This window comes from Dicentrarchus labrax, unplaced genomic scaffold, assembly GCF_905237075.1.
Source record: "Dicentrarchus labrax unplaced genomic scaffold, dlabrax2021, whole genome shotgun sequence".
In the NCBI taxonomy this organism is placed as follows: Eukaryota; Metazoa; Chordata; class Actinopteri; family Moronidae; genus Dicentrarchus; species Dicentrarchus labrax.
In genome coordinates, this window is record NW_026136719.1 from 27,580,747 (window position 1) to 27,593,198 (window position 12,452).

The following is a 12,452-nucleotide window of genomic DNA, read 5'->3' on the forward strand; positions in this document are numbered from 1 at the left end:
CACACTGCACTTTGTACACTTGATTTTCGCTCTGCTCTTTGATTGAAGCAAATCTATTTCTACTGGTTCTCCCGGTTTAGGTTTATACGTTATGCATGTTGTGTATTAAAGCGCATTCATTATTATTATGGCTTTTACCACTTTCTTGGCAAATAATTTCACTTAGATTTCTGCAGCCCTCCGTCTCTTTCAATAGTTTAATTTTCCATCAACATGACCCAAACTTTTCCCTAAATTTCTACAGATTGCAGTCCTGATCTTTCAATACTGTCATTGATTTCAAATGTAACAAACAATCACACCAAAGGACTCAACATGCAAATTTGTACATTTATCACAGATTAATACACCATTTCTGGATTCAAGAAACCTGAGGGTGTTAAAATCCGAACTGAATGATCGGCAGAGGTAAATAATTCCCTTGCGTGAGGAAGCTCTGGTTATGCAGGTACACGTGTAGCACTGAGGCTATTGTGTGCCAAACTTTATCTCCTTAATCAGTTCTCTTTGCCACCAGTTAATCATTTGTGCATGCCAGGGCTCAGACACATTGGATTCGTTACACGCAGTGGGAGAACAGAGGCAGGATGACGACACCATAGCTGATAGTGCTGACTTAGCCGCCGGACAGCGGTGTAAATTACAAAGCCACTGGCCCTCCTTTTGTACCAGTGGGAATAGATTTAATCGTGTGCATTGTGAGGCACTCTAACATCTGATCCCTCTGTGTCTCAACATGCCATTTTTTTTCAATGCAGTGACTGACAAGGAGGAGGATAAAAAGAAACCTTGGATGACACATCTGGCCACTAGGCTTGTGCATGTATGTGTGTGTATGTTTTTCATGCGTGCACATGAATATGTGGGGTTAGTGTGTGTGACAGGGCCCATAGTAACGTGTATTTGTGCAGCATCAAGTTATTTGCAGTGATGATTGGCAAAGCGATAAAAGATAACTTAAACGTCTGATCTGCTTATATATGCACGTATGTATTATGCAATCCAGGCAGATAAAAAGTGAAGAAGTGAGTTAACAACACTGACTGCTGTGTACCGTGTGCTGGCATGTGTGATAAGTGAAGGCAGTAATCCAACAGCTTGTTAGTTTGCAGGCCCTCACAAAGCAGGAGATTAAAGATGGTGATCATGATACGGGAATGTTAAAGAGACACGACAGAAACCGCTTAAGGAACTGCCACACCTGGCATGCGTATATGTCGCAATGCTTGTCGGTGTGTGTGCATGTTTTCGCTGCTGTAGGTATGTGTAGAGGTATGGATGCGTGTAAGCTTTGTGTGTGTGTGAGAATAGAGGAGTCTAGTTGTTGCCAATGGGTGTAACCTGGCTTAAATAAATTTTGATCCCTACAGGGCAGCACTGCTTGTCATCCACCCATCTCTGGGATGTGAGCATCTTGTAAACACTACAACAAAAAATATGTCTCTCCTCCCCGTCTCCTTCTGCACTCCTTCTCCTTCACATGTTTACAGAAACACAACGCTGTCCACTGCTCTCGACTATCCACACTATCCTTTCCCATTCAAACAAGCATGCTTGATAAAAACCAAGAGCTGATGAGTGATATGGAAATCGCATTTGATAATATATTTTAGACTGAGGAAGAGACGACAATCTCACGAGGAAATGTTGTTCATGTCATGTCAGGGGGTGATAGGACACAGTGTTCACACAGTCTGCCCTCCAATGCCACATCAAATGAGGTTACAAATAGATCTGCCAACAGCCCATTACCCTGCCTGTCAGGTGAGAAATTATTCTGATTTGATCTCAAGCCAGTTCTTGCAGCTCCCAGCTAATTTATGAGCAATCATAATTGTAGCAGTTCCCAATGCCTAATACGTTACTGCTTGGCCTCAGGTGATTGCACTGTAGCTTTTTATTGTCGGACTGAGTTTCTTTGATGTTAATGTGTTCTGCAGAGTGATACTCCAAGATCATTCTGAATACTATTCCTTTATTGCATGCTGTATATAGTGTACGTGTATTCATATATATATTCTTTATAGTTTTTATTTTTTCTATTATATATTTTTACTTTATTGTATTTTTACACTTGCACTACATTTCTCCTGTGCTGCTGTGTCAAACTTGAATAAAGGAACATCTTATCTTATCTTAATACTTCTAGTATGTTACAAGTTGCCCTAAAATAGTACAATATATTAAATAAAGTTTTACATATAGCACTTTAAAGATCAGTTCAAATCAAGTTCATTCATTTATTGTGTCAAATAAACACTAGACCTTTGCTTGTAAAAGAAGAAGCTGACCCAATACTGACGTCAGCAGAAAGGGTGGATACTACTGCTCCTGTAGATAGTAATAAGTAGATAAGACATTAGCACCAGTCTCTGTAAATATTATCTCCATTGCCCATTCACTTCAGTGGAAATCAAGACTATGTTTCCTGTTTTGGTGCTATTGCATCGTTCTTTAGTGTGGTCGGCTAGACTTCAGACAAATGTGGTAAAACCGTAATCATTAGATCATGATCTACGTGATCTCTGTGAACCTGGTCTTTGCATGCGATCAGAGAAAAAGACTTACCACAAGTAAATATCATTCTACATCACACATGATTCACTCTCTAAATGTGTCTCTACAGACTTTCCCACTGTCACGACACAAAGACACACTTGACCCATTGTGTAACAGGTCAACCAACAATGACACAACACAACAATGTGTGAGTTACAGCACTGATTTCATAATTTCCAAGATTCATAGGGTTGTTGCTCATTGCCATTCTGTGATTTTCGCTCCAGGCACTGAGACTTTCATTCAAAATATCACAGTATTTTCCAGCCAGATTTTATGCCACTGAAAAAATAGTTTGACCTTTTTGCTTTCTTGCCAAGAGTTAGATGGAGAGACTGTTTTGTATCAACTGCGGCCTTTGGATGAAAACATCATCAAGCACTATCATTGCAGCATGAGCACAAGTTTGGGGTTACGAGTTCTACAGTCTCAGGCTCTTTTTGCAAAGTCTCAGACCTTCATCAGCTCGTTAGGCCTAAAGCATGTAAACTATTGTCAATTAGGAAACATCAACTGGGGCCAGTTTTAAAGCTTTACAAATACTCGCTATACGTGCTGTGTTGGACCACACCCATCTTTGAACTCTTCATTTCATTTTGATCTCGACTACACACCTGCACAGTTTCGTGACAGCATTTTGCACAGTTCTGGCACTATCATGTTGACAAAATATGTCCACAGACAGACAGACATATAAACACCTGGCAAAGTACTGAAAATCACATCCGTGGTAGTTCCCTCAATAGTAGGTATCTCCAGGAGCACATTTAGCCATTATGACACATACACGCACACACACAAAAAACACACACAGACTCACAAGGTGAAAACAATACCAGCTCTGCTGCTGTTGGTAATAACATGAAGAAGGTACAAAAGAATTGGAAGATGTTTAAATATACAGTTTGTATAAAGGGGGCAGCAAAGGAAGGAAAACCAAGGATAGACGTTGCATGGGTGTGGCACCCACAATGTCCTTACTAAGTATACGCCTCAGTTTCTTGTATGTGCACAAAGCCAAGTGAGTAAATGTGCAGGTGCGCCACTTTGCATTTCATTTCCCACAGCATGACTCATACATATGCTTTCGAGCAATCAGCTTAAATGCCCATGATTTGCAAGCGCAAAGAGATATTGTTTGTGAAGAGTGGTGGTAGTGGCTGCAACAGTGAGAGATTCAGTTAAATACAATAGGATGATCAGAGACTAATAATTTGTCTAACAAATATTTTAAAAATGATAGAAATGCACAATAATATGTGTTATCTCTGTGCCATGTTAGACATATCACTATTTCAGTACACACTGAACAGAAGGACTCACATGCAATGCCAGTTTTGCAGATATCCTTTCCTTTTTCCCCTAAATCAGAGTCATTAAGCTCTGAGCTCCTTGGAGACACTCCCAGGCACACATGAATGAAAACTTTTTGTGAATGACAGCAGCTGCTTGACAAAGATTTCTCTCTGTCTTTCAAGACCTTTCATACTCAGGACAAGCTGTTTTCTTTGGCAGTAGCAGGCCTCCAACTTGTAGAACAGAGAACAGAGACAGTGCAGGCATGGGAGCTGTTTACCATTAATGTGTCATAGCTCAGTTTACTTGAGTCCTTGCTTTTGACACCAGTGGGAAAACAAGATAATATTTAAAAAAGTAAAGGCTATTGAAAAAGACAATGATCTCAAGTTAGTAGGCAAAAAAAAATACAAAGGGCACCAGTTGCATGCAGCGGGGCACCAACATGCAGAAAGTCATAATGCATTTATGTTGAAACAGTTCTCTTCTCTTTAGACTTAACTTGTAAAAACTTGTGTGCAGTCATTGACACCAGTGAACAGAACGATTTTGTCGTAATTAAAGTGAATGGTGTGCAGTGACTAAACATACAACGATACATAACACACTTGAAAGCTCTGTTGTTGTGAATAGGCCACCCCTTCATCTCTCCCCCCTTAGTTTGACAGGTAATTAGTCTGGGTGATGGACGCACTGGTATCTCAGTGTGTTGTTATTTAGCTAATGTTTCATGCAGACACCTCACCTCACCAATATCACTGATGCTGGGTTGCTGATGTTGATTCCCAAGAACCTCTACTTGTTCATCAGCTCCACTTATGTAATCAGTCTTATAGCTTACAAATGCACAATTAATAATTGGAGGGAGTTTTTAAATGTCTCATTTGAATATATGATATTAGCTATTTATGTATTTATTTATTAGCCCTGTCAGTTATCAGCAACAATAACAACAATATCTTAAACTCAGTATTCTCAAGGGATAGTTATTTTTATTTGCCATGCAAGCATTTTTATTTGACACACCATGAGCCCTGTCAGGTATCTATAATCATATTTGAATACTATTTGGATGCTCTTATTAGGATGATAGATTGCTGAATCACCATGTCCGGTTGTTCACCTGGACTTGCCTTAGCTGACCCTTCCAGGAGACAAGGGTCCCAAAAACATTGCTCCCAGAACAGATGAGGCATACATACCCCTCCACCATGAAATATGTATAATCCTAGTTTTCATTTTAGTTTAAAATCACCACATTTTACAAATTCAAATTAGGCACATTCAGGCACAAGATATCTGAAATTGTCTGCTTCCTATCGGCATAACTTTCACCCTACAGTAAGCTGTATGAGTCAACAGCAAGGGTATGATTCACAGTTATGCAACAGAGAAATGCGCACACAATGAAGAATGTAACCTATATTACAGTAACCAAGGGTTGAATACAAAACATAAATACTATTGAGAGCAGTGCCAAGGTTAATTACATGCTCTTGTTTTATTAACAAACTCTCATGACCCAGCAGGCATTGCTCTGTTGTTGTCTTAACTATTAACTGGATGGCATGCTCTCTCTATCTGTGTGCTTTACTTGTATTGTCTATGTGTGAATCCATGTGTGAATAGATACTGATACAATAGAAAGAGAGACAGAAACTCCACAGCTGAATGTGAATTGTATTTTATAGATCTAACTGCTGAGGAAATGCCACTGTGCCCTCAGGATGAATCCATCAAAGAGACATGATAAATCGCCTACACATCCTGTTGATGTTGCCTTAAATCTATGATGGACTGTAAATCAAAACTCCTTTTTAACTGTCTGTCAAACATTTTTATAAGTGGAAAGTTTCTTTCCAGACAAGCTGTGCTTAACCTGCAGTCCACACACCTGGTGATAGGCACACGCAGTAGCACTCATACACACATACCAGCACATATGTACGTTGTGAATTCATATATGGAAAGTCATTTTTGGCCCCACACCTTCAACAGATTATCATAGTTGGTGGTGGATGTTTAGGTATTAAAAATGCATTGGTACCAGATGTATACAGGTACACATATTAAAAAAATCATCAAGAGCCACAATGAAATTCCAGCTTTCTTTCCAGAAGTAATAAAACCTCATTCAAAAACCCATTAACATTTGTAACAACTACCAGCAGTGTACATTTTGCTTTATTTCTTCTTTCCTGTACATAGTAAAAAAACACACACAGAAATCAATAAAAAAATCTGCACCTGTAGATTCCGATCAAAGTCACATATGTTTAGACTGCTGCTGAACCAAATCTAAACACACATTTAGTATTTTTATTAGCCAGCCATGGGGAAAACTGATTTGGCTTTAACATATACTTCCCAGTCAACGGGTTGTGAAATACTATGGATAAAAAACATCCCAATGCTTATACAAAGAGAAAGTATAGTGTTTATATGAATTTAACAGTGCCTGACATGTAATTCCATTTGGGTTAATATTTATTCTATTCTTTATTCAGATAACGCTGGAGAAGAGGTCTGTGTTGCATTATTAGTGATGTAATTATCTGTTAAAATAATGAAACATAGCAGCAGGACAGCACTGCTGAGCACCATTTCTGCTATAAGCGAGATTTTTTTACATCATTCATGCACTGTGTTTTAATTATTGTGTCAGTGAGGTAAGTTTGAAGAAAATTTAAACAACATAAACTCACTTAAGGAGTGCCTAGATTAAGCAGGTCTCAAGTCTCTGCAATTTGGCTTTCACCGGAAAACCATTGCCTTGAAGTTCAAAAAAACACATTCAGTAATCTATCATAACACTGTTGCATGCTATGAGAACTGTTTAGCTGTATTTAGCGCATGTAATGAGGAGAAATACAATCCTAGAATGAGAAAATGATAAGCTCCTGATGTCCAGGCCGGCATTTGCGTAAACTTGTGAGCGCCTGCTGCTGGGTAAATAGTGATTCAAAAAAGGGCAATAGACTCCATTCTCATGCCCCTCTCCAGCTAGTTCCACGCAGCTGCTGTCTAAGCAAGACCTTTGTTATGGTGGGAGTCATTTCGTAATGCTACTGGTGTCTGCATATTGGTTGCCAAGCTCTAATTGAATTACCAGCCTGTTTTCCAAAGCTGGCCACTTGGAAATTCCACTATCATAGATATCACTATCCTGCCAGAAAACTCTCAGTCTGCCTGGGCCAAAAACAACAGTTTGTGATGCTTCGTTGTGTGTGTGTGTGTGTGTGTGTGTGTGTGTGTGTGTGTGTGTGTGTGTGTGTGTGTGTCTATTTTTCTGTAACCAGTATCAGCAGGATGAGTGGCTGTGCACTTATCAGCCTCGACAATCAAAGTGATTTGTACTGATATTAAACAAACACAAGGGTTAAACCTGAATGCTCCAGGTGTCTTAAACAGAAATGTTTTTGCATTCATGAGTGCCATTGGTTGATTTAATGGTTCGTCGGCGTGCCATCACAGTTACTCAGCTGTGGTTTGCCACCAAATATCAACAAGTCCTCAGTTTCACACAACAGGTAACTGGAGAGCAGACGTGATAGATTAACTGCCATTGCAAAGCCAAACGCTGTTGACAGGAGATGTTAGAACTTGCATTTGTTTTGAAAAATGTGAAGTCTGTAGGAACACACGTCATTATAGTTATATTATTATTATTGTTTTATTAAATCATAAAACAAGTGGTGTAAATTGCTGCTATTATGTTGCTGACAGGAAAGTGATTGACAGGGTGGCACTGTGAGAAGAGTACATTTCTAAACATTAAACAAACACTGCTGACATTGTGAAATAGTCTCATCGATGTTATGATGAAGTGGAAGCACTGCAAGTGCTAATGTTTGATGTCTGTATGTCACACAGAGCACAAATGATTTGTTTTGCTGGTCGAGGACAAAGGCTACAAGTAAAGTAAGTTCAGAGCAGTGGTGTAGTGCAGGGTATACGCAGGTATACATATACCCACTTATTTTTTGTTGACATTGGGTCACAGGGTGTTTATCCCTGTACTGGCCACTGTAAAAAAAATGTACCCACTTTTCCAGGCACCGCTACACCACTGGTTCATAGTGCTGATGTGGAACAGGTAAACAACTTGCTTGAGGACACCTGAAGCATCAATTCAGTAAGCCCCTTGTTATGTACCAATCTCTCAATCCACAGCATCTTTCTAGGAGCCTATGTAAGTGTACTTAAGTTAAGTTCTACTACAAACACCGCCACACTGTAAAATAAAATAGAAAACCTTGATTTACCCTTATATTGAAGGTCCCCCCTCCAGTAAAGTCAGTTTGCTGAGTGTAGTGCAGCTGCGTGAGGAAAATATCATTTTTTCGAGCCACTAAATGACTGGACTGTCGGACAGAGATGCAGGAACATGATAATAACTGTTTTGGGTTTTATTTCCCGTGTTGCTGATCACTGTGCAGAGATGCGTCTTTCATGCTAAGATGCTCCAAATAGTCAGTTGGAGACATACATATATGTTTATGTCTATCACTGAGAATTTGTATGCCTCTAAGCAGGTAAGAAGAAAAAAGCAAGTTATAAAAGTGCTGCTGCCACAGGCCAGGTCAGGAGGTCTGGAAAGATGAAGCTGTTGTCCTCACGCAAAGCAACTCTGCAACCAGAGGTAACACTTTTTTTCCCCCCAAAGGACAAGAGAGCTATGGACTTGCTCATCCGGTTTTCACACTCTTGGCTCTGCTGCGTGCATGCGAACAACTTGTAAATGACAGAGGAAGCCAAGGTGTATAAAGACCAAGTGCCTCAGGCCAGGGGAGTTTACACAGTGTGTTGCCATTAATCTGCCAACTCAGATTTTTCTGTCCAATTCTGCCATAACGATCCCAATCAAGTGCAACTTTCCTGTGAAGCTAATTAAAAGCGTTTGACAACCCTTTGATATGCATTCTTGACAGATGTGTGATATTGTATCTATGTAAAGTCTGCCGACAGACACTACTGTGGAGAATCAAATCATGTGTGTCATTCACATGGTAAATAAATCAGACCTTTCTAACTGTGAGAAAATGTGGAACTTTAGTGCTCTTGCTGTCATGACTATTTGAATTCTCACATTAAAGCCGTTTATGTGTTGCCAACACTGAGCTTCGCTGAGCTTGCATGTGTGCCTCAGACGGATCTGTGCAGAAACAAATTCAAACACACTCAAACTAGTTATCGTGTGCAGACAGCCTCCTCTGGAAAAATGTCAGGTTAACCACTGTTGTAAGGTCTTGTCTTGATTGAGGGATCAGTGCTTCTGAAAGAGCCTCATGCAGTGGCTTCTTAAACAGACACCTGCAGGACAACAGATAATACATACTGATCATGGGATTGGTGGCATGCTTTTGACACAGCTAATAAGTCCATTACTCATCAGACAAGCTCCGATTCTCAGGCCTCTTAGCAGCTCCATTATAAACAGAATGACAGAAGTCGGCCTACAATCGGAAGAGGGTGTGCCCAGAGACAAGGACTGGAAGAGGAACAAGCTTCAGAGAGTAAACTTGGGTGCTTAGCACTCAGCCTCAGGCATGTAACTCAGATTTAAGAATGAGTTAGCGTGTCAAGATAGCGTGTCTCGCAGCAGACCACGCCTGCACCTGTCAGGTGTTCTGTGGCATGCCTGTGTTTCGTGCGGGAGATCATATGTGCGTGCATGGCTGCATGTTAGATAGTAAGACATGTCTATATGTGTGTGCGCTCCCTCGTCTTGTTGCACGCAGCTGCATACCGCAGCAATGATGGACACCTGTGATTTACCTAACGCATGCAATGGCTACGGATCCCTGGAAACACCTAAATATTTATCAGGAATTGCAGCGGCTCAGCTGCTGGGCCAGGCAACTTCCTCACCCTTTTGCACATTAAATCTGGTTACATAAACTGTAAGATTTCTGTGTGACATCCCAATTACCTGTGCCTGTGGGTTGGATTCATTGACTCTGACTCAGGCTGTTCCAACCTGTATTGTGATTTAGCAATGTTTCTCATTACATAATCCAGCAAAATCAGTCCTGTAGTTGACATCTGCAGGTGACTGCATGTCACAGCTACAAGCCTCCTGATGAAAACTTACTCCTGCCCACCTTGAAGGAAAACAAAGGTAAAATGTTTTGCCACCTGAGAGAGCAGAAAAAGCTGCAAACCCAACAGATATTTTATATAGATTGTTATAGCTAACATGTTAGCTAACGTCAATTTACAGATACAGCATACTTGTAGCAACATTAGCCTTCATTTGGAGTTAAGTTTCGTTCACCTGATAAATGTATTTTATACTGACTCTCCTTGTAGATCTGTTTTGGTCTCAGTCAACTCCTGAAAAAATCTGTCTCTTTCATGGATGCTGAATAAGATTTTCAGCAGGACTTCCTAGCCATCGAGTTTTATCTTGTGTACGTGCCTCTTCTCTCAGATTAATGATAAACTTGCAGCTATGTTGACCTGCTACTGGAGCCTGCATTCATGCTGAAAACAATTTGTATGAAGGAAGCCTACTTATGCTGCTTTCAGTTTTTTTTTTACATCTATAACATGAAACTGTTGTGAAAAGTTCAGTACAGCTCAGTGGTTTCTTCTCATGCAATGAATGCGGTTTCCATATTATTTCATGGGAAAAATGAAACAAGAAGTGCAGGGAGGTTTCAGAAAGCCCACATATAAATAACCCCATAAAAGCCCTTGATGTCATTGTGGAAATTTCTGTTTGGGATCGAATACCTTTTGGGTGAAATGAAGAGATGGGTCGGTTAGTAGCTGTTGATCCTAGACTGGTGGAGGACCAAACTGAGTACTGAAGAATAATGATTGTAATATGTGCTTTGATTGCCTGGGGTTTTCCAGACGCAGATGGTCCTGGCAGTCCGTAGACCTCTGTTTTTCTTAGAAGACCACATCAATACTTGGCCTCAAGAAGCTTCTAAAAATGTTGTGTTTTTTTATTGCAATGAAGCAACTGCGGTGACCTGTGAATTCCTTAATCACCGCATGCATTGAAGCCTGCTTGCTAAATCTTGTCAGGTGATGAAAGGGAGATTCAGCACCTTCATTAGCCATCAGTACTATCATCATATCATAAGTGTGGTTATCTGTTGACATGTTATTTTTTGTACTTTATACACATCAGCACATGTTTGAGCCCATTCAATATAAATGAACACAGTTTACATTAACATTTCACAAAGCATATTTAAGATTTTTTTAAATTAATTAGTTATAAAAAAATATTATTTTTTCATACTTTTGGTGCAGTTTGATTCTTTTATAAAATAGAATGAGGAAAGATGGGAAATGACATTCAGCAAAGGTTCTAGCCACCATAGACCACCAGGGCGCCTTATGTTTTTAAATATAATTTTTTTCACCTTCAGGGCTGAGAGTGGAAGGGCTTGACGTTCTTGCTTGCTATGATAGTAAGTTTATACATTCAGCATGTTGATTTTGTACTGTATTGATCAGAAGTCAGAATGTATTGTATATATTGTGTAAAATTAGCTAAAAAACTGGTATAGTCATTTAATAGGCATAATGAGTTAGAGACTGTCCGGGACCCTTTCTGACCTGTTTATTCATCCTTGAGATGAACACTGAATCACCACTTCTAAATGTGACCTTTGACCCCCCTCTGAGGTCAGCCAAAAGAAAAGATTTCAAATCACAGATCAACAGAAGACAACATAATTAGTGTATTAATTAACTGACCTGAATATGCACTTCAATACACACATCACAACAAACAGACATACACACAGAATACTCTCATAAGCACACACTTTAACACAGACACACACACACTTTAACACAGACAGGGCCCAGACCGTTTGAAGTGACAGTCCTGTCGTGCATGAGGTGTATTTATGAATGGCCATAGTGTGCCAGTAAGGAAATTCCTCTCATACTAGGAAACATCTGGCCAAATTGTATCTGTTATATCTTTATTCTCATCTAAAGATGCCAGCAAATAGTTGCACAACTCTCCTCACAGTACAACATCATTGGAGTCTGGCTTCCCAACGCCCTCGAAGAAAACTCCAGAAATTTGTTATGTCATAGATAGTTAGAGATATGATTGTATGAAGAGTTTTAAAAAGAGATTAAGTGCATATTTTTAGAAAACGTGTGATGTAAAAGGCTTATCATCAGTGATGCCAATAAAAAAACATATTTTACAAATAAATATAAGCTGACAATTATAATGATGGTATCAGTTGTAACTGTAAGAAATTAAAATGTATGATATCTGAGTCTCTGCCTTACTGAAAATGGGGCAGTTTTTGCTCCTGTCACTGATCTCTTTATGATGGAAGTGTCAGATCTCTTGTCGCAGGTGGCATGTGAACTTTTTGCTATTGTTGATCTCGTCTCTGCTGTCCCCTACAGGCTGAGAGGAAAGCCTCCAATTGCATGACAAGTGGTGAAGGAAATGCAATAATCTCTTTCACTCTCTTGCCTTTCTCTCACTGACATGGTTCTTAAATTGTTTCATGTTGTTTTTCCTGATCCCAGTTGCCCCGACAACCACTGTACTGTGAGCAGTGACCGCACGGCAGGGGGCGGAGCTGTTAGGTGAGAAGCCTGTC